Source organism: Macaca nemestrina, chromosome 16 (assembly GCF_043159975.1).
Source record: "Macaca nemestrina isolate mMacNem1 chromosome 16, mMacNem.hap1, whole genome shotgun sequence".
NCBI classification, from domain to species: Eukaryota; Metazoa; Chordata; class Mammalia; order Primates; family Cercopithecidae; genus Macaca; species Macaca nemestrina.
Window position 1 is genome coordinate 18,135,603 of NC_092140.1, and position 27,471 is coordinate 18,163,073.

Genomic DNA, 27,471 nt, shown 5'->3' on the forward strand with positions numbered 1-27,471 from the left:
ATCTTGACTTTTTTTTTTTTTTAAACCACCTCCACCTCTCACGCCTAATTGAAATATAAACTGATTCATTCCTTCATCCCTTCATTGCTGTCTAAAAGTAAACATAACGATCAGGGTGTACTTCTGGCTCCTGAAGCCACAAATCTGGGCATAAATGAGAGAACAAGGACACTGGGGTTATTATTTGTCCACTTAAAAGTTCTTGCAGCTCTTGGTATGAGCTTCCAGGGTTCACTTGTTGCCAAAAGTAACGAAAGGTCTAAAACCTATCAATCAGTCTGCTGTGATGAATCTCGTACTAACCCTCTGTGTCACTATCTTCAGGTAGAAACACTCTGGTTCAATGTGAAGAATTTCTTAATTTCCCTCTTTCACTTTTTTTTTTTAAACCAAATGGGTGCCCAGTGAAATTAGAGGTGACAAGGTGACTGGAGAAGAGAGGAAGCTGGACATAGAATCATCCAAACTTAGATTGGAAGAACCACTGGAGACCAGCAGGACATGCTCCACACTCAAAACAATTATCCTGTCTATTTCTAGAGAGAATGTTTAACCCATGCTCCACCCGTCAGGACCTGCAGTTCAGTGCATGGCAAAATATCTACTGTGTTTTTTCATGTTTTGACAGCCCTTTTAAGAAAGCTTTTCTTCCTATTGAGCCCAAATCTGTCTGTCTTCAATGTCTATCCAAATGCTGTAATCTGTGCTCTGAGAACACAAAGTAAGTCCTACTCTTGCAGCCGTGCAGCGGCTGGTAGGTGGTGGGCTTCTATGTGCTTAACAGTCCACGGCTTTCGTGAATGGGTACAAGGGTGACGATGCAGACACAGTTACCCTACTGTTCTGCTCTGAACCCCAACTTGTCCTGATGTATCATGTTAGGTTCACTGGTAAGCTAAACTTAAAAACCGAGTTTGAGAAGTATCTTCCTAACCTCTTCCTTCTCATCCTCCTTGCTATGCAAATCAGTCACCTTTGAGCAATGACTACAAAGCATCCTCTATTCTTTTGTATGGCTTGCCTTTTAAAAGTGTTTTATCATCTGTTTTTTTTTTTGCCCTCCAGCATATTTCCACTATTAGTTCTATGCCATATTCCTTTCTGAATAATATGTCTATTTATGATCCAATTACTATTTGAAAAACACAAAAACCCATTAACTATAACATTTCTTACTGATTTTTCTAAAATTATAAATTACACAAATTTAATACTTTATTTCCTGGCCTTGTTTGATAGTCCCTTTGTTTACTGTGACTTGCCCATGGTAGGTACTCACTAAATTGATTATTTCTTTGTTTTTACTAGACAAAACCCTGACTTACTTTTGACACAAAACAAGTGTAGTGCTGTGGCCTTTAAGACTCCAGCACTTCCTAATTTATCACCTAGTTGGCTATAAATTCCAGTGTGTTTGGATCCAAAGGCACATTGTTTGTTTTAAAGAAAGAACTTTGAAGAATGGTTTGGTGTTTTAAACCAGTCTTCAAAGTTTATTTAACATATAATGTAGTTCTACCTATCATACTTTAAAAATCCATAAACCCAGATTACCGTTGCAACATAGCATCCAGAGGAAACAAATTCTGAATTCCAATTTGGAACACTCTTCTCTCTCTGCTGCATCGCCACACCAGTGAAGCCAGAATCTCTGGGGGTGGCCATGGTAGCAGTATTTCCAAAACTTCTAATGTGTACTCAGGCTGAGAACCACAGCTCTGACTGGTTGAGCTTTGTATATATGTGTATAAGCAGTTAATTTAGCATAACACATGGTGGTATGCATCACAGGAAGAAAGAATATTAATCTCGTTGTTGAAAACTTTGAAAAAAGAAATATTCTATTACTGTAGAGATTGCAACACACAATTTCAACTTAAAAGGGATTGGAAACACCACAAACAATCCATAAATTAAGACTTAAATGGCAGCACTATTAGTTCCTTTGCCAGCTAAAACAGACTAGGGTCGTCATGCCTGTGGACTTTTTAAATTTTCCTTTCTCCTTTCTATGAGGCTGGACAACCCTAAACTCTTTTCTTTTTCTTCCCTAGAATGTACTACATAGTTACTGTGGAAAGCTGTATATTAGAGACTGTGAAGTGCCTGACCAAAGAATGAAAAATGTTAACTTTCTTTAATATCTAGATAATATTATGTAATGAATCAAACACTTTTATTTTAGAATGTCTTATATCTTATGCTTCTCAACCTAGTTTAGTCAGGAGAATTCTAAAGATATTATGGAGTAGCATATAATCTAAAAAAAGAATGTCCAGAAATAAAAATGGACCAAATAGAGATTTTTGAGAAGAAGTAATGGATAAATGGCTTGTTTTGCTTTAAGATTATACAGTTCCCAAATAACCTTTGCAGTTAATCTGCAAACCGATTTATAGAGTACTTTTGACTGATAAATGCTTCCTTATTTTCTTTAGGATTCAGTTCACTGAAATTTCATAACAGACTCTTCTTAATTTAAATATAAAAGTGAATACATCAAAAAAGGTTGCCTCCTCTAAATTATTCAAAGTAACATCTTAGTTAACAATAGTTTAGTCTTTACAAAAAGCTGTAGATCTTTTCCAATATGAGAACTACTAACTGATCTATAAATTAATAAATTTGACCCAAAGACATATAATGCCCTGAAACATATGCTGAACCTTTCCACTTTTGAGGTCTAAGTCACTGGAATTAGCATTGAAAATTATTTCTTTGGCTTATTATGGTTATTAAGGAGAAATAGACGATCCCCCCACCCTGGGGTTGTTCAATAGGAGTGAAAACCAGTTTAGCCAACTAAACAGGAGATTTGCAGAAATTCCTCACTTGAGATTCGGTACACCTACCAAGCAACACAGGTGTGCCTTTCAATAGCTCAAGGATTTTCTAAGCATCACATTTGGTTTCAGTGTACATTAGCTCCTTCCTAGATCCCAGTGAGGTGGCGTGCTGCTAATCAGGTGGGAAGAAACTGAATTCTTGATGATACTTGGCTCCTGGGCAGTTGTTCTTTTAACTAAAAAAAAAAAAAAAAAAAAAAAAAACTGCCCAGGAGCCAAGTATTGTTACAACGTGTTAAATAAGACATTAATGCCACTACCAAGATATTAAAAGAGCGTATCTGTGTTCTTTTTCCTTCCATTTTCCCTAACATTTCATTTATCTTAATGCTTTATGCAAATCCAGTGATATTTGTAATCTACTTAGCATGGAAGCTACAGAGTGATGGGAATAGTTACAGAATGAACACTTATTCTCACCATTGCATCACCATCATTTATATAAATATATATATAATTTTTTTTGCAAATTATAACTATACGAACAGTTGCCTTATTTTGTCATTTGGCAACCTGTGAAGTCGTACTCCATCAGAATGTTTCTATGGGCCTATTACAAGTCAGTGCCATATACCTTGTGGATTTGTTTTTCATGCATTCATTTGAAACACACTCATTCCCAATTCTAAATTATCTTAGGATCATCTAGACTCCTCTTGAGCCCCTTGAGGGGAGGGGTACGGTTTGGGTCCCAACAGGAATACCCTTCGAGCCTGGAATGACTCTCACTCTGGGAGGCTAGAACCTTCCAGGGCTTGTAGACAGGTTGGGTACATTGTGTTTGTCCATAAGCACTTGATGAATATCAATTTAACCTCCCACCCAGGTCGGGGCAGTATGTTAATCTATATGTTTTGGGCAAGTGATTTTATGTCTCTGAGTTATAGCTCCCTCATTTGTAAAACAGAGGAGTTATTTTGGATAGCTTCCGAGACCACTTTTAACTCCAAAAACCCCTGAGTCTAGGATTCCTAACGAACTCAGTCATTCACAGATAACATCAAGGAGAGGAGAGAAGCAGTTTTCCTTTGGTGTCTTTACTGTTTTATTCCCACTCACTTTCTGCCTCCCTCCTTTGCTAAATTTAAAGGTGGCGTCCGTATAGATGTGTATGTGGGAGGCAGTGCATGGAGAAAATCTAAAATCTCTACATGTAGACTTATTGTCACTTTTTCCTTCTGTTTAGGAGAAACATGTGATAAAGTATGGTAGTTTCATTCACTTAAGAATCAGGGAGATATAGCGGACAGAGGGTAGATGATGTAATCGGAAAGATGTGAGATAAAATTCTACCTCTTAATGCCCTTGGGCAGGTCCCCTAATCTCACTCAGCATCACTTCTTCAAGTATAAAGCGGGACTAAATGATAGCTTCTTTCAAAGGCGTTGTAAGGATTAGAGAGAATGTATATGAAGGACAGGAATGTAGTAGATGCTTAGTAAATAATGAATATTATTTAGTTCACTCATGCCTCTCATTTCCTTGTGTCTCTTTAAAGAGATAAAATTACATTTTTCATAAAAGTGGTATTAATCAGTCAGACTGACAGCAGTAAGTAAGGATGAAGTGTATTGTAAATCTCAAAGTAGGAAAGCAGAAAGTGTGGAGTCAAATGCCAACACGGAAAGGGCTGGTGCCCAGAGTGAGGGCAGAGGAAGGGAAACCAGGAAGTCAGAGCAGAGGTTAGTCCAGGGTAGCAAAGGTGGTGGGGGGTGCGGGGCTTGCAAAGGAAAGTGAGAAATAAAACCGGAGGGCAGTTAAAATTTAAAAGGGTGAACAGCTGGGTGCTGTAATCTCTCTCAGCCCCTCCAGAGGCTGAGGCAGTGAGATCACTTGAGCCCAGGAGTTCCAGACCAGCCTGAGTAACACAGGGAAAGCCCCCATCTCTTAAAAATAAAAATAAAAAAACCCAGCCACCTGTAGTCCCAGTTCTTCAGGAGCATGAGCCAGGAGTTCAAGACCAGCCTGCCTGTCTCTAAAAAAAGTAAAAACAAATGAAAGAAGTGACCAATTATAAGGCAGAGAGAGTAAGGTGAACAGAAATTGCAAAGAGAAAAGCAAGGGGCAAGAAAAAAAGATAAAGGAGAGAAGAAGCGGGAAATCAGAGGGAGACAGCACTGGGACGAGAAGCTGAGCAGAGGACGTTAAGGACAGAGTGAATGATTTCCATATCCCTTGGTTTTCTCAATGACTAGGTGTAAGGAGTGGGAAGCAATACAGTCTAGTGTCTGTTACCAAATGGAGATACTTGCTCCTCTCCCCGGTCCTCACGATAGAGCAGGTGCAAAGTTTATTCCAACTTACCATGTGGCTCACATTGTGGGGAAAATCAGAGGAAGTTTAAAATGAATTACTTCAGGGTTAAAAACGCATGTTCTGACAAAAACATACCTATAAGCTAGTGTTTCATTTTGAGAGGTTTTTTTTTTTCCTTCAAAATGTAGGCATTCTCTCATTTCTATCTAATAAACACTGATCTTGTACCTTCTAACAACTCCATGCAATAGATACTATTTAATAACAACTCCATGCAATGGGGTACTATTTTCACTCCCATTGTACAGAAGAGGAAACTGACCCACAGAGAGATTAAGTCACTTGCTCTGGAAGGTGGTGGAGGTGAGGTTTCAATGTAGCCAGCTCAGTTCCAGAGTCTCCATTCCTTGTGAGAAGTTGCCTCCCACCAAGACAACTCTTTGTAGTTTGTGTACAGAGTACAGTCAATATCTACAGTGTGTTAATATCTACAGTGTGTTAATATCTACAGTGTGTCAATATCTACAGTGTGTCAATATCTACAGTGCGTGAATATCTACAGTGCGTGAATATCTACAGTGTGTCAATATCTACAGTGTGTCAATATCTACAGTGTGTCAATATCTACAGTGCGTGAATATCTACAGTGCGTGAATATCTACAGTGTGTTAATATCTACAGTGTGTCAATATCTACAGTGTGTCAATATCTACAGTGTGTGAATATCTACAGTGCGTGAATATCTACAGTGCGTGAATATCTACAGTGTGTGAATATCTACAGTGTGTGAACGAACATGCACAAAATGCATTAAGACAATTCTGGATAACTTGATTTAACTTTATTTTCAGGAAAATTGCTTTTATAATCGAGGTATTTGAACAGGGTACCTAGTTTCCTTACTTCATTTCAGTATATGTCTAGATCTTGCAGTAGGTGAATTGAAGTTCAATAATATGCTGTTTAATGGTGTCCTGAGCAAGGGTCATTCATTATGTTAGTTTGGGCCTGGAACATTTTTCTTTGAGTTCACACATACAGTAAGAAGAGTTCATTAGAGAATTCTTAAATCTGTCTTCTGCATGCTTTGAGCTCTGGCCCGTGCTCTCAGCCAAACGGAGCTGGCCCAGTGACTTGAATGGGAATGTTCTGCCAGTGAGCGCCCACCCTTCTTCCCTGCCATCCTGAGTTGGGGATGTTCTGCAGTGGGCATCATTTACTGTGCTGTGGACTCTCCTTCTCATGTTCATTTTGTTTTCTGGTGAAAACATTTAAAAACCAATGGTTTTTAAATAGCCATAAAAATATTGTTATTTTAAAGGACATCAAACTAAAGTATACATTTTTATTTCTAGAATGCTGAAGTTAGAAAGGACCTTAAAAAAGTTACCTAATTCGATCGAGACCATCCTGGCTAACACGGTGCACGGTGAAACCCCGTCTCTACTAAAAAATATACAAAAAACTACCCGGGCGAGGTGGTGGCGGCGCCTGTAGTCCCAGCTACTCGGGAGGCTGAGGCAGGAGAATGGCGTAAACCCGGGAGGCGGAGCTTGCAGTCAGCTGAGATCTGGCCACTGCACCCCAGCCTGGGCGGCAGAGTGAGACTCCGCTTCAAAAAAAAAAAAAAGTTACCTAATTCAATATTTTCAAATGAGGAAACTGGGACCCAGAAGTGGCTTCTTTTTTTCTTTTATTTTTTGAGACGGAGTTTCGCTCTCGTTGCCCAGCCTGGAGTGCAAAGGCGCGATCTTGGCTCACCGCAACCTCCGCCTCCTGGGTTCAAGTGATTCTCCTGCCTCCCGAATAGCTGGGATAACAGGCATGTGCCACCATGCCTGGGTAATTTTGTATTTTTAGTAGAGACAGGGTTTTTCCATGTTGGTCAGGCTGGTCTCAAACTCCCCACCTCAGGTGATCCGCCTGCCGTGGCCTCCCAAACTGCTAGGATTACAGGTGTGAGCCACTGTGCCTGGACTCAAAAATGACTTCTTAATGCACATTAGGTCATAAAGCATATGTTGAAGTAGTATATCAATTGGAATAACATTTTGCATGTTATTAATATTTTTCAAAAATGTATAAATCTGAAAAATTATCTGAGTTTGGTGCTGAAGAAAAATCTGAATTAGAAGCAAGATTTGAATAATATTTAAAAGTTGAGCCAGGCACAGTGGCTCACACCTGCAATCCCAGCACTTTGGGAAGCTGAGGCAGGTGGATCACCTGAGGTCAGGAGTTTGAGACCAGCTTGGCCAAAACGGTGAAAACTTGTCTCTACTAAAAATACAAAAACTAGCTGGGTGTGGTGGCGCACGCCTGTAATCCCAGCTACTTGGGAGACTGAGGCAGGAGAATTGCTTGAACCTGGGAGATGGAGGTTGCAGTGAGCTGAGATCACACCACTGCACTCCAGCTTGGGCGGCAGAGTGAGACTCTATCTAAAAAAAAATGTGGAAAACTACCCTATTTCATCTAGGTTCTCCTCAAAGATATATTTATGTCCCCCAGTAAAATATTTACAAGTGTATTACTAGGAGGCTTTGTGATTCAGGTTCATGCAGTCGTCTCTATACATGACTTCTGAATAATAACATAAAAAGAAAGGAAATCACAATGGAATTGTGTGCTGATAACATGGCAGACTGATAATAGACACACCTCTCTTTGTGGTTCAAAGCAATAGCTGTTTCTATGTTTGATTTAGGGTTTGTGAAGAATAAGAAAAAGATCTAAAGAACAAAGTTGATGTCATGTTTTTCCTGTATTATCATAACTGCCACACCTCTAGGATTTCTGGCATAAATCTTTCTAACAACCATGCCCTATGTCAGCTGCCTCCCACCATACAATTCATCCATATATGTAATCCTATAGAGTTAAGCAATGTTTTATTTCCAATCAAAACACCATATGAAAGATTATATTGTAATTTTTTGACATGCTAAATAAAGCAGCCAATGAAATTTGGTTAAGCAACCTGAATGATACTCTGTTTATTCTTGAGTTTCTAGAGTTCATATACTGTAGAGGAGAAAAGCAAATAATAAAATTTTATTATTTCATATTAATTTCCAGATGTGATTGAGAGGATTCAACAAATTAAAGAATAGATATTATAGAACTGGGTATACTATAGGCATTTGCTAAATGTTGTTGAATTTTTTATTAGTCAAAAAAGGATATATGATTAATATTGGTAGAATGTTAAGCATGAACTCTCAAAATCAAACTGTAAATGTCTAATTTTTATTTGCTCTTTTGAATATAATCTTCTAACATGCAGAAGGAATGTCATATCCTTTCAAATTAAAATCTTATGAATTTAAGGCTTTGTCAGTTTATACTTTAAACAATTAAATTAATCCTCAAGTAATTGCTTTTTTTGTCTTTTACAATTGATTGCATATATGCATTTAAATGTTTATCACTAAATAATTTTTCTACAGATAGTTTGGAATCATGTAATATTAATATGAAATGAATAGAAAAACATATGAGCTAATAGAAAATATGAACTAATAGAAAAACATGCTGCATTTTCCTAAATATGAATTTTAGGCATGAAATTTATGAATTTTCCTAATTCATAAACGAACTAATAGAAAAAGCAAACTAATAGAAAAACATACTGCATTTTCCTAAATTCATAAATTTTATGAATTTGGGAAATTTTATGAATTTTGGAAAATGCAGTATTTTTTCTTTTAGTTTGTTTTGCTACCTGGAATAGGTGTATGGTAACTTCACTCACAAATTAGACTCACCAGTTTCTTATACTCTTTTTCCTAATGCCAATTACTTTTGACTTTCAAGACTCTTGTATTTCATTGGCTTAGGGAAAGTCAAGCTAAGCTCTAAGTGTTATGTACCTCCACACTTCCACCTATTGTAAATGGCACCATTCTTTGTTACTTAGCACCTGAAAAGCTCTGGCTGACTCTCACTCTCAGGGCAGAAGACTTCTCAAAAGGGTGGATTTTATTTATTTTTTTAATTTTTTGAGACAGAGTCTCGCTCTGTCACCCATGCTGAAGTTCAAGGGCGTGATTTCGACTCACTGTTACCTCTGCCTCCCAGGTTCAAGCAATTCTCGTGCCTCAACCTCCCGAGTAGCTGGGGTTACAGGCATGCAACACCACCCTTGGCTAATTTTTATATTTTTAGTAGAGACAGGGTTTCAACACATTGGCCAGGCTGGTCTCAAACTCCTGGCCTCAGGTGATCCATCTGCCTTGGCCTCCCGAAGTGTTGGGATTACAGGCATGAGCCGTCATGCCCAGCCTAAAGGGCGGATTTTAAATTTCCATATATACTGGTGTTTGCTTTACTTCTCACTCGACAAATGTGAATGTGGGTTTGTACTATGATTTTTTTTTTTTTTGCTATGGTCATAACTTGTATTGTTATTTATAATATAATAATACATGTATTTATTATTTTTTTTTATTATTTTTATTTTAGACAGAGTCTAGCGCTGTTGCCCAGGCTGGAGTGCAGTGGCACCATCTCAGCTCACTGCAACCTCTGCCTCCTGGGTTCAAGAGATTCTCCTGCCTCAGCACCCCTAGTAGCTGCGATTACAGGTGTGTGCTACTACGCCCAGCTAATTTTTGTATTTTTAGTACAGATGGGGTTTCACCATGTTGGCCAGGCTGGTCTTGAACTCCTGACCTCAAGTGATTCACCCGCCTTGGCTTCTATGTTCATAACTATGATTATGAACTTTAACTCTCATTTTTAAATTATTTAGTGAATGTAGCATACATATTTCCAGTGCAGTATTTTATTTCTGGCCAAACTGGGCCAAAGATGAACCACACTTGTGGATATACTTCAAAATCACATTGAATTTCAAAGTATGTACATTTATACTCTACATCACATAATTCCATGTAGATGAAATAATGGTGTTTAAATGCTGTCACATTCTCCACCTGCCCTAACTCCTGTGGTTGCTGATATGGTTTGGATCTGTCTGCACCAAATCTCATGTAGAATTGTAATTCCCAGTATTGGAGGTAGGGCCAGATGGGAGGTGATTGGATCATGGAGGTAGATTTCTCATGAATGGTTTAGCACCATCCCCTTGGTGCTATTCTTGTGATAGTGAATGAGTTCTCATGAGATGTGGTCATTTAAAAGTGTGTAGCACCTCCAACCTCACTCTCTTGCTCTTGCTCTGGCCATGTGCCCATGTGACATGCAAGCTTCCACTTCATCTTCCACAATTATTGTGAGTTTCCTGAGGCCTGCCCAGAAGCCAAGTAGATGCCAGCATCATGTTCCTGTACAGCCTGCAAAACCTAACAATTAAACCTCTTATCTTTATACATCACCCAGTCTCTGTTATTTATAGCTATGTGAAAATGGACTAACACAGTTGTGAAGTAACAAACATAGAATACATTTTTACATATGAAAAACATAAGGTCAGTTCAGCCTTGGGAGTGTTACTGTTTGTTCTTAATCATTAAACTTGGGTGCAATGTATGGAAATAGCACTGGACTGGCATTTAAAGGACCTGCCATCTGTTCTAGCTGCCACTACCTTGCTGCTCATATTTACATGTGATTGGGCCCATTTTTCCCGTCTAAAAAGTGAGTGTGGAAAAAAAGTGAGTGTGTCGAAAGGAGTCTCAAAAGCTCTGCCTAGCTCTAGTGATAGAGGAAGGAACTAAAAAATGCAATGGGAGAATATTATTTCCTCCTCCCCTTCAGACAGTGCAAACAAAGCAAAAACAAGAAGGAACGGGGGAGACAAGGAAATAAACTAGAAAGAGAGGAAGGCTCAGACTCAGAGTGTGATGGGGTCATTGTACACATATGCAACTAGCAAGAGACAGAACCACGGAGAAATCTCTTTCTCACCACTCCAGAGATTTGCCCTTTAGTTCTCAAAGTTGGCTTAAGTTTTGCCCATACTTGCCCCAACTGCCCCAGTTTCTCCTAATTATGCTCACTTGCGTATAGTTGCCTCTTAATTAGAAGCAAAGAACAGTAACCTACAGCCTGGTCATTCTGAATTCCTCCCTGCCTCCAACAAGTGTTACAAAGGAAGGGCAGACGAGTTCTATTTCTTTTCTGCACAGGTCTGATTTCCTTTACAACTATTCTCAGGCATTGGTGCCTATGTTTACTTTCATGGTTGGAATTAAGCATTTGTAGAAGGTTCCTCGGCAGGTTAATGACGGAGCCAGATTTAGCATGCACAGCTGCTGAATTCTCAGTGTGGGCCCTGGGCCACTGGGCCATGTGGTCATTCCACCCGGTGTTCCAAGTTAGATACTTGTTAACTGCAAGCCATTTCCTAAGCCAGTAGTTGTGAACAAGCTTTATTAAACATGACACATCCACAAGAGCCGAACACCCAAACCTCAAAACTTGAAAAATACTACTTATCTCTTCCAGTTCCAAGCAAAAAGTATCACATAGTAGTAAACTGGTATCGTCAGTGTCAGTGGAAAAAAGCAATGTCTTCCCCCAGCCCCCAATAAAACTAAACTCCCTATGTCAATTACTCAAGCTATTAAGCTAGACTAACAGGCTTGATCATATTTTACAGGTGACAAACGTAGCCAACGTTAAGAATTAACATTACTTCTCATTTTCCAGTCAGAGCCACTAGCTAGCATGCAATTTTTGTTTAGTTTTTTGTCTGATATTTTCAAAGAATGCATATATGCCAAGTATTTGCTATCTAACGCATATTAACAACTAAAAAGTGGTCTTTTGTAACTAATGTGAGCAGTTCTTAAAAGTAAACTTTTTTTTTTTTTTGAGACAGAGTCTGTCTCTGCTCTGCTGCCTAGGCTGGTGTACAGTGGTGCTATATTGGCACACTGCAACCTCCACATCCCAGACTCAAGCGATTCTCCTGCCTCAGTCCCCATCAAGTAGCTGAGATTACAGGTGCATGCCACCCCGCCAGGCTAATTTTTGTATTTTTGACAGAGAAGGGGCTTCACCATGTTGCTCAGGCTGGTCTTGAACTCCTGACTTCAGGTGATCCTCCCACCTTGGCCTCCCAAAGTGCTGGTATTACAGGCGTGAGCCACCTTGCCCAGCCAAAAGTAAACATGTGTTAAAGGGTCAAGATGATCTTTTGAAAGCTGAATAAAATACTGTACTCTATAGGATACTGCAAATTTCTATGGAAACGAGAATTATAACTATGGGAGCTGAAAATAATGAGTGCCTTCTTTATTCAACAGTTTTTCTAAAGAAAAGGAATATGTAAGTGTTCTCAGGACAATATTCTGGAAAGGTAGAAAATACAGTTTCAATAAGAAATAAAGCCATCTTGTAGTTAGCTTTTTATTACTAACTTACCTTTATATATTATTCAAGCCCTTAAATAATGCAATAACTTTCTTCTAGCTGCACTTTTCTAATTGACTCCTTTAAAATTTTTATTATAAAATCAGATTCCTCTTCTAAGCAAATTAATTCAGAATGTGAATTTTACTCCAATGAATACAGCAAACCTTTTAGTCATGTACCAACTGAAAAATGATCATTGAGAGAAGGCATATTGAAACAATATTGTATTCCCACGTCTCAGTATAAATACCAAAGGTGAAAACAGGTTCAAAATTCAGTTGTAATGCCAGCATCCTCACGTTTTCTTCTGTGTTGTTTTAAGAGTCCAGTGACTTTGGTTCCTTTCTACCCTCTACTTTGACATTGCTGTCCTCAAACATTTGATCTGGTTTCTATTCTTGGAGAGTTATAAAATGTTTTAGAAATGTAACAAAGTTCAGCCGGGCGCGGTGGCTTACGCCTGTAATCCCAGCACTTTGGGAGGCCGAGGTGGGTGGATCACCTGAGGTCAGGACTTCAAGACCAGCCTGGCGAACATGGTGAAACCCCATCTCTAAAAAAACACAAAAATTAGCCGGGCATGATGGCGGGTGCCTGTAATCCCAGCTACTCAGGAGGTTGAGGCCAGAGAATCACTTGAACCCAGGAAGCGGAAGTTGCAGTGAGCCGAGATTGCATCATTGCACTGCAGCCTGAGCAACAGAGCGAGACTCCATCTCAAAAAAAAAAAAAAAAAAAAGAAATGTTACAAAGTTCAGCATTATCAAACAACTTGGGTACTTAAAAATCGCCTTCTCTGTGGAGTCTACAGGAATGGAATCTAAGGTGTTAGGATTGTTGCCATAAGGTGGTAGAGCAGAACAATGGTGTTGGCTATAGAAGCAGGCAGAGGAAGAGGAGGAGTCATGGCCTCAGAAATCCAGAAAACAAAATGTGATCCAGACTCTACCCTATAGAAGAAGAGATCAGATCTTATAGTCAGGAAAGGAGGAAGCTGGCCAAGATGCAGTGTGAGGATTTCAGAGCAAACACACACATTGACCTTGTAGCCGCATGGGTTCCATGATGAAGGTAGGTTTGGCCACTGACAAGTGGAAACCAATATGATGAATCAATTGATATCACTCTATCATCATATATGGAGAGGAGGTATGAATGCTCGTTGGTAATTCATAGAAACAGTTTGTTGGCTGCGTGCGGTGGCTCACGCCTGTAATCCCAGCACTTTGGGAGGCTAAGGTGGGTGGATCATGAGGTCGGGAGTTCGAGACCAGCCTGGCCAATATAGTGAAACTAAAAATACAAAAAAAACTAGCTGGGCGTGGTGGTGGGCACCTGTAGTGCCAGCTACTCTGGAGGCTGAGGCAGGAGAATCGCCTGAACCCAGGAGGCGGAGGTTGCAGTAAGACAAGATTCTGCTACTGCACCCCAGCCTGGGCAATAGAGAGAGACTCGTCTCAAAAAAAAAAAAAAAGTCAATGGGTCACAGATTTGTAATCAAATGAAAGCTGGAAATAATGCTTGGCTCTTGTTGTCATGTTGGTTCTCTATCAAAAATTTCTGCAGATCTACTTGGCAATGTCGTTTTAGACTGGTACATATAAAGGGACTAAGAATTTAGCTCTGCATTTGCCCTCATTTAGTGCTGTTTGTATGTTGCCACTGGAGAATGTAGTTTTGGGTTCTAGTTGATAGCCACCAGTGCTAATCAATTGGCAGATAAAGTTTCAGGGATTCTCTACTTATAATTGGTTTCACTTTTAGGGTCTGGAAGCCAATCCGAATTACCCAGGTGAGTGAGTGTTACTCACGAGTAGTTCATGGCTACCGCACCGCAGCAAATTACCAGGCAGGTAGGTGTGATGAAAACCCTGGAATTTGGAATCCAAGCCAGTTACAGAAGCAAGAATAAGCACAGGACTTCAGATTTGGAAATGCCGTTCTGTGGAGTGAAGTTGTGCCCTAATCTATATATTTCAAGTGCAGAATTCGGTTAAATGAATTTCTGTTCAGTAACGGAGACTTGTGGTACATTACTACCATTCAAAAATGGTTTCCTCTTTGCACTTCCTTCCATTTGCACAGTTCATATTTGTGACACCCAGTTCTACTTCAGCACCACTTTGGCATATCGTCCCCATCAGAAAACGTACACAAATTATGGTGGGACTCAAGCTAAAGGAATAGCTGAGACTGGAATCCACTTGATTCCCTCTGTTCGCAATTCATACTGCCTCCTGTATGCAAGAAGAGCCGTGCATACTGGGCATTCATTGAATTATGAATGTTTCCAGCTCTGGCAACAAAACAAAAAACCAACAACCCCCCCTGCTGAAACTGATTAGCTATTAACCAACCCCACACAAAGTCTGAATTATATTAACTTCATTAGGCATTCTTTAATCTGTGGTAGAATGGAAACACATCCTAAAATTAGAAGATTGTAAACAGAGAGGTTTTTTTTTCTCCACCCACTTAATGTTTAATTTTAAAATATTCTATCTTAATTTGATTTGGCTACCCAGAATAGAAAAATGTTAGCTTCAACTTACTTCTTAACTTCAGCAAGGCTTAGCTCTTCTCTGAAAATCCTCTGAAGAAGCAAAAGGCTCTTAATTAGCACCCACACAACAGAACAGAATTCATATGCACATGCCGCAGGATTAGTGTTTCTGCATTAAATTACCGCAGCTGTGAAATGTAAATACCACTAGCAGCAAAGACATGTTGTAAAATACTGCACTATAGTTCATGAGAAATTTGCGCCCTCTTTCGGATAACGATTGTTAAGACATTTCAATGTGAACTTTTTAAAAAGGCATGTAGTTGTTTAAAAATAAACAGTTTTATTGTAAGGACTGTGGGAAAGGACGAGAAAGGACAGGTGTGAGGACATTGCAAAGCCAACATTAACCGAACTAGAAGGTGAAGATTTTGCAACTGTGACGCAAAGATGGCACTATGAAGGGCCTCAAATTAGGAATCTATCATTTTCTTTTAATCAAGATATGTTGGGAAACTGTGCCAATCATTACAAAGTAATGATTTTTAGGACCAATTTTCTCTAGAAAACAGTGGTCCAAGCTCATCTTCCTCTTGAGGCTGTAAGTTTTGTATGGGTAAGGATAAATTGTTCCGTGGGTGATTTTTCTTTTTTCTTTTTTTGAGACAGAGTCTTGCTCTGTCGCCCAGGCTGGAGTGCAGTGGCATGATCTCAGCTCACTGCAACCTCCACTTCCTGGGTTAAAGCGATTCTCCTGCCTCAGCCTACCGAGTAGCTGGGATTACAGGTGTGTGTCACCATGTCCAGCTAATTTTTGTATTTTTAGTAGAGACAGAGTTTCACCATGTGGCTAGGTTGGTCTTGAACTCCTGATCTCAGGTGATCTTTCTGCTTGGATGAAGCAGATATTAAGGACTGTTTTGGTTTTTTTTTCCAAATTAGGAAAATGCACAAATGCATTTAAAGATATCATGGGGGACATTTTATTTTAAACATATTCTTCATTTTTCTTTTTTAACTGACCATCTCAATAGACTTGTCTATTATAGTATCACAGTCTCTCTGTCCACCATCCATCTACTTCTCCATCCACTGCCATCTTTGCTATCTTTCCCTTTCCACTGAAACATCATAGGCAAAAGAGACAAGTGGTTTTGTGCTACCTGATTTAGTGAACAGACCCCATGCTTTATCTTGTTTTCTCTGTACCTTTTACATAGTTGCTCAGTTCCTTCTTTGTGCAATATTTTCTTCTTTTGACTTCCATAGCCTCATTCTTGCCTAGATTTCTCTGCCTGTTCCACAGTTCGTCTCCATGTTTCCTCATGGGCTGGTATCCCCAGCATTCTATACTTGGCACTAATCCCTTTTCACATCACGCTCTTTCCCTGAACCAACTGGTGGCTCCATAATGGGATTCTCTGACACAGAATCAGTTCTTCTGATTTCCAGGACCTGCCTATGGGATATCTTCTCCTTTCTCCGGGTGGCTCACAGGTCTAGAGACCTCAATTAGGTCTACAACTAAACCTCTCACCCCCACCTCCCCCACAGCTCCCTTCTGTATTTTCTCCACTGAACCATGAACCATATTTGTTTGTCTACCCACTCAGTCTGCCAAGCAAGTTATGAGTCTTCCTGAGTCATCTTGGATGGCTCTCTTCCCTCTGTACTCTTCATCACTCAATCTTGTTGACATTCTTTCTAAACTGCCATGAGTCATTCTCACCTCTCTAGGCCCACACTACTCTTGCCAGTTCAGACCCTCATCACCTCTTCCATCCACTACCCTGACTGGTCTTCCTGCCCCAGGGCTCACTCCTTCTATTATGACTCCCCAGCTGATTTTCCTAAAAGATAAGCCTGATTGTTTCTCTACCACTTTAAAACCTTTCACGGGCTCCTCACTACCTGCAGCATGAAATCCGCATATTTTATCATGACACGAAAGGTATCCCAGGATCTTCAGCCCATCTCCTGCCATGCCCCACCTTGGAATACTCTGCTGGATCACAGCAAGCACGCATGGCAGTGTTCTTCCACCCAGGATGTCTTTTTTGCTTAATTAGCCTGGAGAATTCCTTTTAATTACTTTTTAAACAAAACTCTTTCCTCCCCCAGTAGACCAGGCCTGAGAGTCACTCTCTCATTCTTGGTGGCATGCTTCCATTGCTGCATTTACTGCGCAGAATCGGAATTTCTATCCACGTCCCTGCTGAGCTGTGAGCGCTTTGAGAATAAACACAGATTCTTATTCACCCTCACTGCTGTTGTTACATTATAACCATGATTGGCTACCGTTTATTGAATGCCAGGAGAAAAAAAAACCCTGAAGTTTGGAGATATTAGGCAAATTGCTCAAAGATGTATTGCCATTTAGAGGCAGAGTTATAATTTAATCCCCCCCTTTTTTTTTAAATGATCCAAAACCCAAGTTCCTATCAAAATAATGCACTACAACTTAGAGGTTTCCTGGTAATACTCCTACTAATAGTAGTTATTATAACTATCACTGTGAATCATACATTATACTAAATGCTTTATATAATAATCAGTTTCTGAAGATGAAGAACTGATTTGGTTTTTCAAATTTTTAACAGTTTGATATAAAAAGTTATTTTTAAAAATGTAAAATAATTAAAGATATCTACTAAAGATACTCATAAATTTGACAGGAGTACAGTTAAGCTTAGGTGGACCAGATGACCCACAATATCCCTTCCCAATTATAAGATTTTATAATTCTACAAATATTTTTCCTCTTTTGATTTCAACAAATCTTTTCTTAAATTTATTTTATTAACATACTGTCCTGGCAGTAGCTTCATATGGTTATAACCATGTTTTCTTCTTTGTTTTCTTTCCTATTTAAAGGAAAAAAAAAACACCCAATGCTTTCTGTGTGTTTTCATATATAACCTTCTACATAGCAGATGCTGCTAAATTGCTGAGGATGTAATGAGAATTAAAAAGGAAATACAGTTCTTTTTCTCATGGAGCTGAAAATCTAGTAGGGGAGACACACATGACCCAAACGATCCCTCAGTGACCATGTAATTATAAACCGAATCAAATGCTGTCTAATAAAGGACTACTGTACTCTGAAACGGTGTAACAAAGAAGGTGATCTCTGCTCTGGGTCAGGGAGCATGTCCCTGAGGAAACGGGTGGGGGCCGAGGCTTAGTGAACGAGGCAGAATACTCAAGCCTGGTGCCAGGGGGGAGAGTCCGGCAGACAGAGCCAGAAGTCTGGGTAGAAGGACCTGTGGTGGGAGCAAGAGAGAAGATCACAGTGGAGGGGAGAAGCAGGGTTGGGGCCTTGAAGGTGCTGCTGAGCATGTGGGTCCTCATCCTTACCCTGCATTACCCGCAGGCCTGACCTTTGCTTCGTTCTTCATGGCTGCCCAGTGAGAATGTGGCCCCTGCAGGTAAGATCTAACTAAGTCTTGGATGTCTCTGTATCCCACAGAGTAGGCAGATAGTAAAAGCTCAATGAATACTTCCTAATTTATTTGACCTACAGGTTTTCCCCTCCACCTTCTTATACCCATAGATTTACTAGAAGAGACTCAAGATACCAGTGTGATTTATTTTTTTAATGGATTGAACAAATTAGTAATTTATTATCAAATAGTCCCATTGGAAAATAATTCTGTCAAATGTATTATGGGAGTGTTATATCTAAAGATTATTGAAAACTGGTTCTTTCTTCTAAAAATCTACTTTCGTTTTCCCCAACATTTTCTCGTAAAACTTTATAAATATATAGCAATGTTGAATTTTACAGTAAACACCCTGTATATCATACCCAACCCCTACATTCTACCATAAACATTTTACTTGCTTTGCTCTCTCGCTCTCTCTGTCTCTCTTCTTCCCCCCTCCCTCCCTCTATCCATCGTTTTTTGCTTTTTTTTTTTTTTTTGGAATATTTTAAAATAAATTGCAGGCCTCAGCACAATTTCTCCTAAATCCTTCAGCAAGCATATCACTAGCTATTTAATTTTTCTTTTGATGTAAAAATTACATAAAATGAAATGTATAAATCTTAAGTGTATATTCACTGACTTTTGACAAATGCGTACATCTGTATAAATGAAACAAACACTTATCTTTCTAGAAAGTTCTCTCATACTCCTTACCAGTCGAACCCACTCCCCTCATTGTTCTTATGTTTTCCACAGTAGACTAGTTTTATCTATTCTAGAACTTTATCTAGATAGAATCAAATAGCATGTACTCTTTCATATAAGGCTTCTTTCATTCAGTATATTTTAAGACTCATCTATGTTGATGCATATATAAGTAGTTCATGTCTTTTTTTTTTTTTTTTTTCTGAGTCGAGTTCCAGTATCTGAAGATATCACAGTTTGTTTATTCATTTTTCTGCAGATTAACATGTGAGCTATTCCCAGTTTTGGGTTTTGGGCAAATAAAGCTGCTATGAACATTCTTGTACAAGTTTTTTTGTGAACATGTCATCATGGGTAAATATCTAGGATCAGAATTACTGGGTGGGAGGGTAAGTGTATGTTTAGTTTTATAAGAAATAACCTGACCATTTTTCAAAGTGTACTATTTTACATTCCCACTAACCATATGTGAAACTTTCAGGTACTGTACATTCTTGCCAAGGTTTGATGTTATCAGTCTCTTATTTTAGCCATTCTTGTAGGTATTCAATGATATCTTATTGTGATTTTAATTTTCATTTCCCTGATAACTTCATGATGTTGAGCACTTTTTCGTGTGCTTATTGCCCATTCAAATACCTTCTTTTGTGAAGTGCCTGTTCAAATTCTTTGCTCCTTTTCTATTGAGTTGTTTCTTTGTTATTACAGGAGCTCTTTCTATACCAGGCCTTTATCAGATATATTCTTAGTGAATGCGTTCTCTCAGTGTGTGGCTTGCCTATTTTCTCAAAGGCATCTTTTGATGAGCAGAAGTTTTAAATGTTGATGAAGTCTAATATATAAAAAATTTTTTCTCTTATAGTTATTGCTTTTTTGTGACCTATCTTTTTTTTTTTTTTTTTTGAGATGGAGTCTCGCTCTGTTCCCCAGGCTGGAGTGCAGTGGCATGATCTCGGCTCACTGCAAGCTCCGCCTCCTGGGTTCAAGCAATTCTCCTGCCTCAGCCTCCCAAGTAGCTGGGACTACAGGCGCCCACCACCACGCCTGGCTAATTTTTTGTATTTTTAATAGAGACAGGGTTTCACTGTGTTGGCCAGGCTGGTCTTGATCTTCTGACCTTGTGATCCGCCCGTCTTGGCCTCCCAAAGTGCTGGGATTACAGGCGTGAGCCACCGCGCCTGGCCTTTTATGACCTATCTTATGAAACCTTTGCCTACCCCCAAGTCATGATTCTCCTGTATTTTCATTTAAAACCCTTTGATTTTAGCTGTTTTTTATGTGGCCTGTGATCCATCTCTAACTATTGTTTGGTATGAATCAGGGGTTAGATTCATTTTTCCATATGGCTCTCTGGCTACTTTAGCACCATTTGTTTAAATTCCTGTTGGATTGTTTTGGTGCCTTTGTGGAAAATCAAATGCATGTGTAAGCGCAGATCTATTCCTCTATCTTTTTAAAAATGTAAATACTAGCTGGGCGCGGTGGCTCATGCCTGTAATCCCAGCACTTTGGGAGGCTGAGATGGGTGGCTCATGAGGTCAGGAGTTCGAGAGCAGCCTGGCCAACATAGTGAAACCCCATCTCCACTAAAAATACAAAAATACAAAAAAAAAAAAAAAAATTAGCCAGGCATGGTGGTGGGTGCCTGTAGTCTCAGTTACTTGAGAGGCTGAGGCAGGAGAATCGCTTGAACCCAGGAGGTAGACGTTGCAGTGAGCTAAGATTGCGCCACTGCGCTCCAGCCTGGGTGACAGAGTGAGACTCCGTCTCAAAAAAAAAAAAAAAAGGAAATACTGAGCAATCAACATCCAAAAGTTTCCTTCTTTTAATTTAAATTTTACATCCTGTCATCCTGTGATCTGGAGAAGAATTTAATAATGAGGATATAATGACTTTTGACTGCCTACTAGAAAAATTGATGCCCTATGACTTCTTTAAAATATGAATCCATTTCTTTCTCTTTCAGCGATATAACTTTCATCTCGCTAATCAAATGCATTGGAATCCTTACTTGAAAATTAAGTTGGCCTTAAAAATGCAAAATAAAAAATTATGTTACTGCCATTATATCCTAATTTAAAGTCTACCATATTTTGTTATTTAAGAAAGATGATCAGCCAGGTGTGGTGGTTCACACCTGTAATCTCAGCACTTTGGGAGGCTGAGGTGGGCAGATCATGAGGTCAGGAGATTGAGACCATCCTGGCTAACATGGTGAAACCCCATCTTTACTAAAAATACAAAAAATAAGCCGGATGTGGTGGCACATGCCTGTAGTCCCAGCTACTCGGGAGACTGAGGCAGGAGAATCGCTTGAACCTGGGAGGCTGAGTGAGCCGAGATTGCACCACTGCACTCCAGCTTGGGTGACAGAGACTCCATTTCAAAAAAAAAAAAAAAAAAAAAGATCAGTTTCTTCTCATTGGAGTCTAATATGACTGAAGGGCTAGAGATGTTTCTAGGAAGGAACTCAGTATTAAACTTAGGTAAGTTAATTTCATCTTTTATTTTTTAATTGTAAAGAAAGAAAATAATTCTTAGACTGTTCCTATTATAATAAGATATTGTAAAGATCAGTGAATTTCAGGGCCATACTTTAGGAAAACATATGGATAAAATAAAAAATATAAGCACAAGGTAGTTGATGAACACAAGATGTTTTCCTTGAATGTCTATGTAGCAGGTATTTTTCTTTGTGTAAAAGCTTGTGACCATAGCATTAGCATTCTCCTTTATGAAATTTGGGATTTGAGCTCTTTGCCCTAATGAAGATAGACACACAGGGTCCTTTCGATGAGTATACTCAAGCAGGGAAGGGCAAAGACTGGTTCTAAGTCCTTCTTGGCAGCCTTCCCTGGGCTTGCCAACCCAGATGGATTTGCCTGCTCTTGAGTCCAGTAATTCAATAGCCTGTTTCCTTCCGGCAGGGATTGCCCAACCACTTACAACCTGCCATAAGTCTTTGTCTCATGCCACTCATAAATGTTGTGGTTTAAACACAAAGAATTTTAACATCTCTACATCCCAAAGTAAACAGCAGTTCTGGAAATGTCGCAGGACTTTCAGTGCACGGGAAATGGATTCTGTGAGATGGATTTAAATATCTCATGGTGCACTGTGGAAACTTTTTGAAGCTGCTCCCTCTCCCCATTTCTCTCCTGTGAAAGTGGTTAGGTGAATCAAGAGGAAACAAATACAGGTGCATGAACATGGGAACGTAATCACACACTTTCGTTGGTGTTTGTGGGCACTAAAAAGCTTTATATGCATGTGGCTTGAGGTTTTAATATGTGACATTTATTCACCTTTAATATCTTTTTTGATTTAAATATAATCAACTCAATGTTTTAAGTAGTAAAAGTGACCTTCTATAATAATTAGATCGCATTTGACTCTAGGATAATTTACAATGTTTTCCTCACCAGAATTGTTAATAAGCAGTACCAACTGTTCACATCTAATAAGCTAGTTTCAAGGGAGAGCTATCTCCTGATAACCCAAGAAATAACAATGTTAAACCCTAAATTATTTGGGGGAAAAAAGCAAAATTGGAATATTAACTGTAACCTACTTCTTTGTATTAAAATTCTGGATATGACCAGAGATTTTTGCACACTTCATGCAGAGGAGTAGGGAAAGAAAAGAGATTATCAGTGTCCTACAAAAGACTTTTGGGGAGTGGAAAAGGACCACTTCTGCATGAATACTACCTCATGAAGCCAAAAATAATAAGAGTTACAGGAAAGTCAGGTGACTAAATTATTCCAGTTGAGAGGCAGGCTTACCTAGAAGCTAAGAATTCTACTGCAAAGGACTGCAGTTCCCAATGCCCTTGACAGCACCAAAAAAAATAACATATTAATAAGGCTAATGGTTCTTAACAATTCCTTTCAAGCCCTGTTTTCTATGTAATGCAGTACATTCTTTTGAAAGAAACGTGTTTATTCACTTTAATTAGTTAGAAATCTTACTCCTAAGTAGAAGTATTCCAGAAGATCTGATGAAACACTGCCAAAGGAAAAGCAAGCACCACTAACTTACTGACTGAAGAAATAAATTGATCAACAGAGCAAAAAGAGATCTCAATAGTATCTGTTGAATTTTCTTCTGATTATTTTGAGGATTTCTTTTACATTTAGAAATTTATAGGTAAATTTATAGGTAACAGCATGCCTCCATATGATATTAAGACAAAAATCTTAGAAAAAATGCTAGACGTGGGCAGCAATATCTTACTGACCCAACCAGTTCTACATTAAAAACAACAACAGCAGCAACAACAACAACAACGAAAACGTCGTTCCCAGCTTTGTTTCAGAAAGAAACAAAACACCCTTGATTGACCATCACTGTAGATAACCAATTCATACTGTGTTCAAGCTCTAAATATTAGTGACTGTAGTGTCTTAATGACATACTTAACTTCTCTCTTTAACTTGGTGTTGCCAACTTATTGAATAAACTTTTTTTTTTTCTTGCTAACTACCCATTTAATAAAATGGCTCATTAATGCAGTCAGATCTCCTTCAGGGGCTTTGCCATGGTGTCTGTACTTGTTTCTGCTGCCATGAGCTCCATACATGACATTCTCCCTTTCCTTAGCTTTACTCAATATGGCTATCAGTCTTTCAGGAGAAGGAATCATCTGGTTTATTTCTGTTTGATCTTACTTGTTACTGATACCTTATTTGAATTCATCTTTTGGCAGATGGTTGGATCATCCATCCAGTTCTTTGCTTCCTCTAGCTGATGTCCTTCTTTGCTATACTATATGGGAAAAGCAAGAAATATCTGACACCAAAATGTATGATTCACTTGTGTATTAGTCCGTTTTCACACTGATGATAAAGACATACCCGAGACTGGGTAATTTATAAAGAAAAAGAGGTTTAGTGGATTCTCAGTTCCACATGGCTGGGGAGGCCTCACATTCATGGTGGAAGGCAAAAGGCACATCATACATGGTGGTAGGCAAGACAGAATGAGAACCAAGTGAAAGGGGAAACTCCTTATAAAACCATCAAATCTCATGAGACTTATTCACTACCACAAGAACAGTATGGGGGAAACTACCCTATGATTCAATTGTCTCCTACAGGGTCCCTCTCACAACACATGGGAATTATGGGAGCTACAATTCAAGAAGAGAATTGGGTGAGGACACAGCCAAACCATATCGACTTGCATATGGTGGCATTATAGAGACAGATACAGTCAGTCACACAGGGAAAGGAAAAAGAGTTGAACAAAGCATGGAAACAACTACTTGAGGTAACCAGAAAACATGCGGTCAGATCACAGCACAGATCCTAGAATCAGGAAGTCTCCAGGTTGCCACCAATCTTAGAGGTCAATGGTTCAGCATACATCCAATTCCATGATAGCAGTCAAATAGCAAAAAACTTTCCCCTACGAATGTCACACTCCTGTTAGAATGAATGGCTATAGCTGACACACTCTGCCTTTGGATGCATAGAATGATATTTCACCATAAGATGATATATACTGGCCACAGACTTTTTTTTATTTTTATTTTTTTAAATTTCATTTTTGTTGTTGTTGTTGTTGTTGTTGTTGTTTTTGAGACAGAGTCTCACTCTGTTGCTTAAGCTGGAGTGCAATGGTGTGATCTCAGCTCACTGCAACCTCCGGCTCCCAGGTTCAAGTGATTCTCCCGCCTCAGTCTCCTGAGTAGCTGGGATTACAGGCACTCACCATCATGCCTGGCTAATTTTTATATTTTTTTGTAGACATGAAGTCCACCATGTTTCCCAGGCTGGTCTTGAACTCCTGACCTCAGGTGATCTACTTGCCTCAGTCTCCCAAAGTGCTGGGATTACAGGCGTGAGCCACCATTCCTGGCCTGTTTTTGTTTTTTCTATATCAGAATTTTAAAGAGAGAAGAAGGTGGACTTCTGGTTAAGGGTAGGAGACACATACATTTGTATTTGTTTCCTCATGAAATTTTATTTAAAAGACAGTAAGTGAATTTCTTAAAAATTATTGCTTAAAACCATCAAGACTAAAAAGGAGGCAAACAAGAACATAACGTTTCTTTTATGAAAGCTGAAAATAACATTCATGAATGGTAAGCTGCCTAACAGCATGGAGAGGTCTGATCCTAAATTAGCAATAAGGAAAACCAAGAAACAACCCAAATTTTATTGCAGAACTGCCACAATTAGCAGACCCCTGGAAGCTTTAGAAGAAGGTGGCAAAAATGGGTCTAAAACAGGATGATTTGTTGAAAGTCCATTTAGAAGAAGTTTGACACTCATATTTCCTACTCAGCTCTGCTCAATGGGAGCAAATCCTCCCTCCTCACCTGAACAGAAAGCTGGAAGTATACTCTCTGGGGTGGATGAAATTTTGGTTGTTGAACTGGGGAACACCTGTTCCAAATGAAGAAGGGAGTTTCATTATTAAAACAGTGTGATTAACTGAAAATTTTACACGAAATGCTAAAGACGGCTCTCCTTTCCTTCTCAACATTTTTATTTATTCATTTATTTGAGATGGAGTTTCACTCTTGTTGCCCAGACTGGAGTGCAATGACGCAATATTGGTTCACTGCAACTTCCACCTCCCGGTTCAAGTGATTCTGCTGCCTCAGCCTCCTGAATAGCTGGGATTCCAGGTGCCTACCATCAAGCCCGGCTAATTTTTGTATTTTTAGTAGAGACGGAGTTTCACCATGTTGTCCAGGCTGGTCCCTTCTTGCCATTTTTCTACATTTGGTTCTCAAAACACAAAACATTGGCAGCCCGGACTAAACTCTGTATAAAAGAGACTGACTAAAAGATCCATCTCTAGAGAATGGACAGGTTCATAAGGAACAACTTAAAGGTACTGACTTTGGAGTTTCCCTAGTAAAATGGCTCACTACAGACATCCACTGTGAGCCTCAGTGGACAAGTCCACCTACAATCTCAGAGCTCCTAATGAATTCTTCAATGCCCGTGCTGAAGAACTGACTGGCAGACAGTTGAAGAAATTTCCAACAGGGAAGTCAAATGAATGAACAAAGCAACTTGTAACAACTAACGTGGAGAAAACCTTAGGTGGGGAGAAAAAAAAAATCTAACAATTATAATTAATATTTTCACAGAAATAAAAGAAAATATTGCATCTATGAGGTAAGAACAGCTAAAGAACATTCAGAGGAGGCACACAAACACTCTCTTGGAAATTAAAAAAAATCATAGTAGAAATAAAAACACAATGGTAGGTTTGGAAGACAAAGTTAACAATATCTTCCAGAAAGAGGTGCGAAAACATTGAGACTTAGAAAATAGAAGAGAAAGACAAGGAATATAGAGGAATGATCTAGGAGATCCAACATCCTAATAGGAGGATTTATAGACCCAGAATCAGTGAGGAGAAATCCTCACCGCATGGGAAAGTGCAGGTGCACAAAGCTAGATGCAAGTTGTTTAGTCAATTTTAATAAGGTTATTCTGTAATCAATAACAGCCCAAGAATCTCAGTGGCTTCCAACAGTGAGAGTTGGGATGGGCATGATGGCTCATCCCTGTAATCCCAGCACTCTGAGAGGATGAGGTGGGCGGATCACTTGAGGCCAGGAGTTCAAGGCCAGCTTGGCCAATATGGCGAAACCTGCTCTCTACTAAAAATACAAAAACTAGCTGGGCGCGGTGGGGCATGCCTGTAATCCGAGCTACTCTGGAGGCTAAGGCATGAGAATAGCTTGAACCAGGAGGTGGAGGTTGCAGTGAGCTGAGATTACGCCACTGTACTCCAGCCTGGGCAATAAAGAAAGACTCCGTCTCACAAAAACCAAAACAAAAAACAATGAAGATTTATTTGTTGCTCACTTACATCTCATTTGGGGTTAGTAGACAACCTACAGAATGGGAAAAAGATATTTGCAAATATGATAAGGATCTAGTGTCCAGAATATATCAGAACTCTTTCAACTCAATAATAAAAAACCAAATAACCCAATTTAGTAATGGAAAAAGGACTTGAATAGACATTTCTCCAAAGAAGATACATAAATAGCCAAAACACATATGAAAAAATGTTCAACATCATTAGTCATTAGGAAAAGGCAAATCAAAATAATAATGAGTTACCATTTCAAACACACTAAGATGGCTTTAATTTAAAAGAGCACAAAATAGTCCAGGAGTGGTGGCTCATGCCTGTAATCCCAGCACTTTGGGAGGCCAAGGCAGGCAATCACCTGAGGTCAGGAGTTCAAGACCAGCCTGACCAACATGGAGAAATCCCATCTCTACTAAAAATACAAAATTAGCAGGGCATTGTGGTGCACGCCTGTAATCCCAGCTACTCAGGAGGCTGAGGCAGGAGAATTGCGTGAACCCGGGAGGTGGAGATTGCGTTGAACCGAGATCTCGCCATTGCACTCCAGCCTGGGCAACAAGAG

The 27,471-nt window shown here is 39.3% G+C and overlaps 1 protein-coding gene across 2 annotated transcripts in view; it reads right to left on the reverse strand.

Annotated features, from left to right (window-relative positions):
* The window catches only part of LOC105477374 (claudin 10), a 142,599-nt gene that overhangs the window by 27,597 nt on the left and 87,531 nt on the right, over nt 1-27,471 (reverse strand). The window lies entirely within an intron of this gene.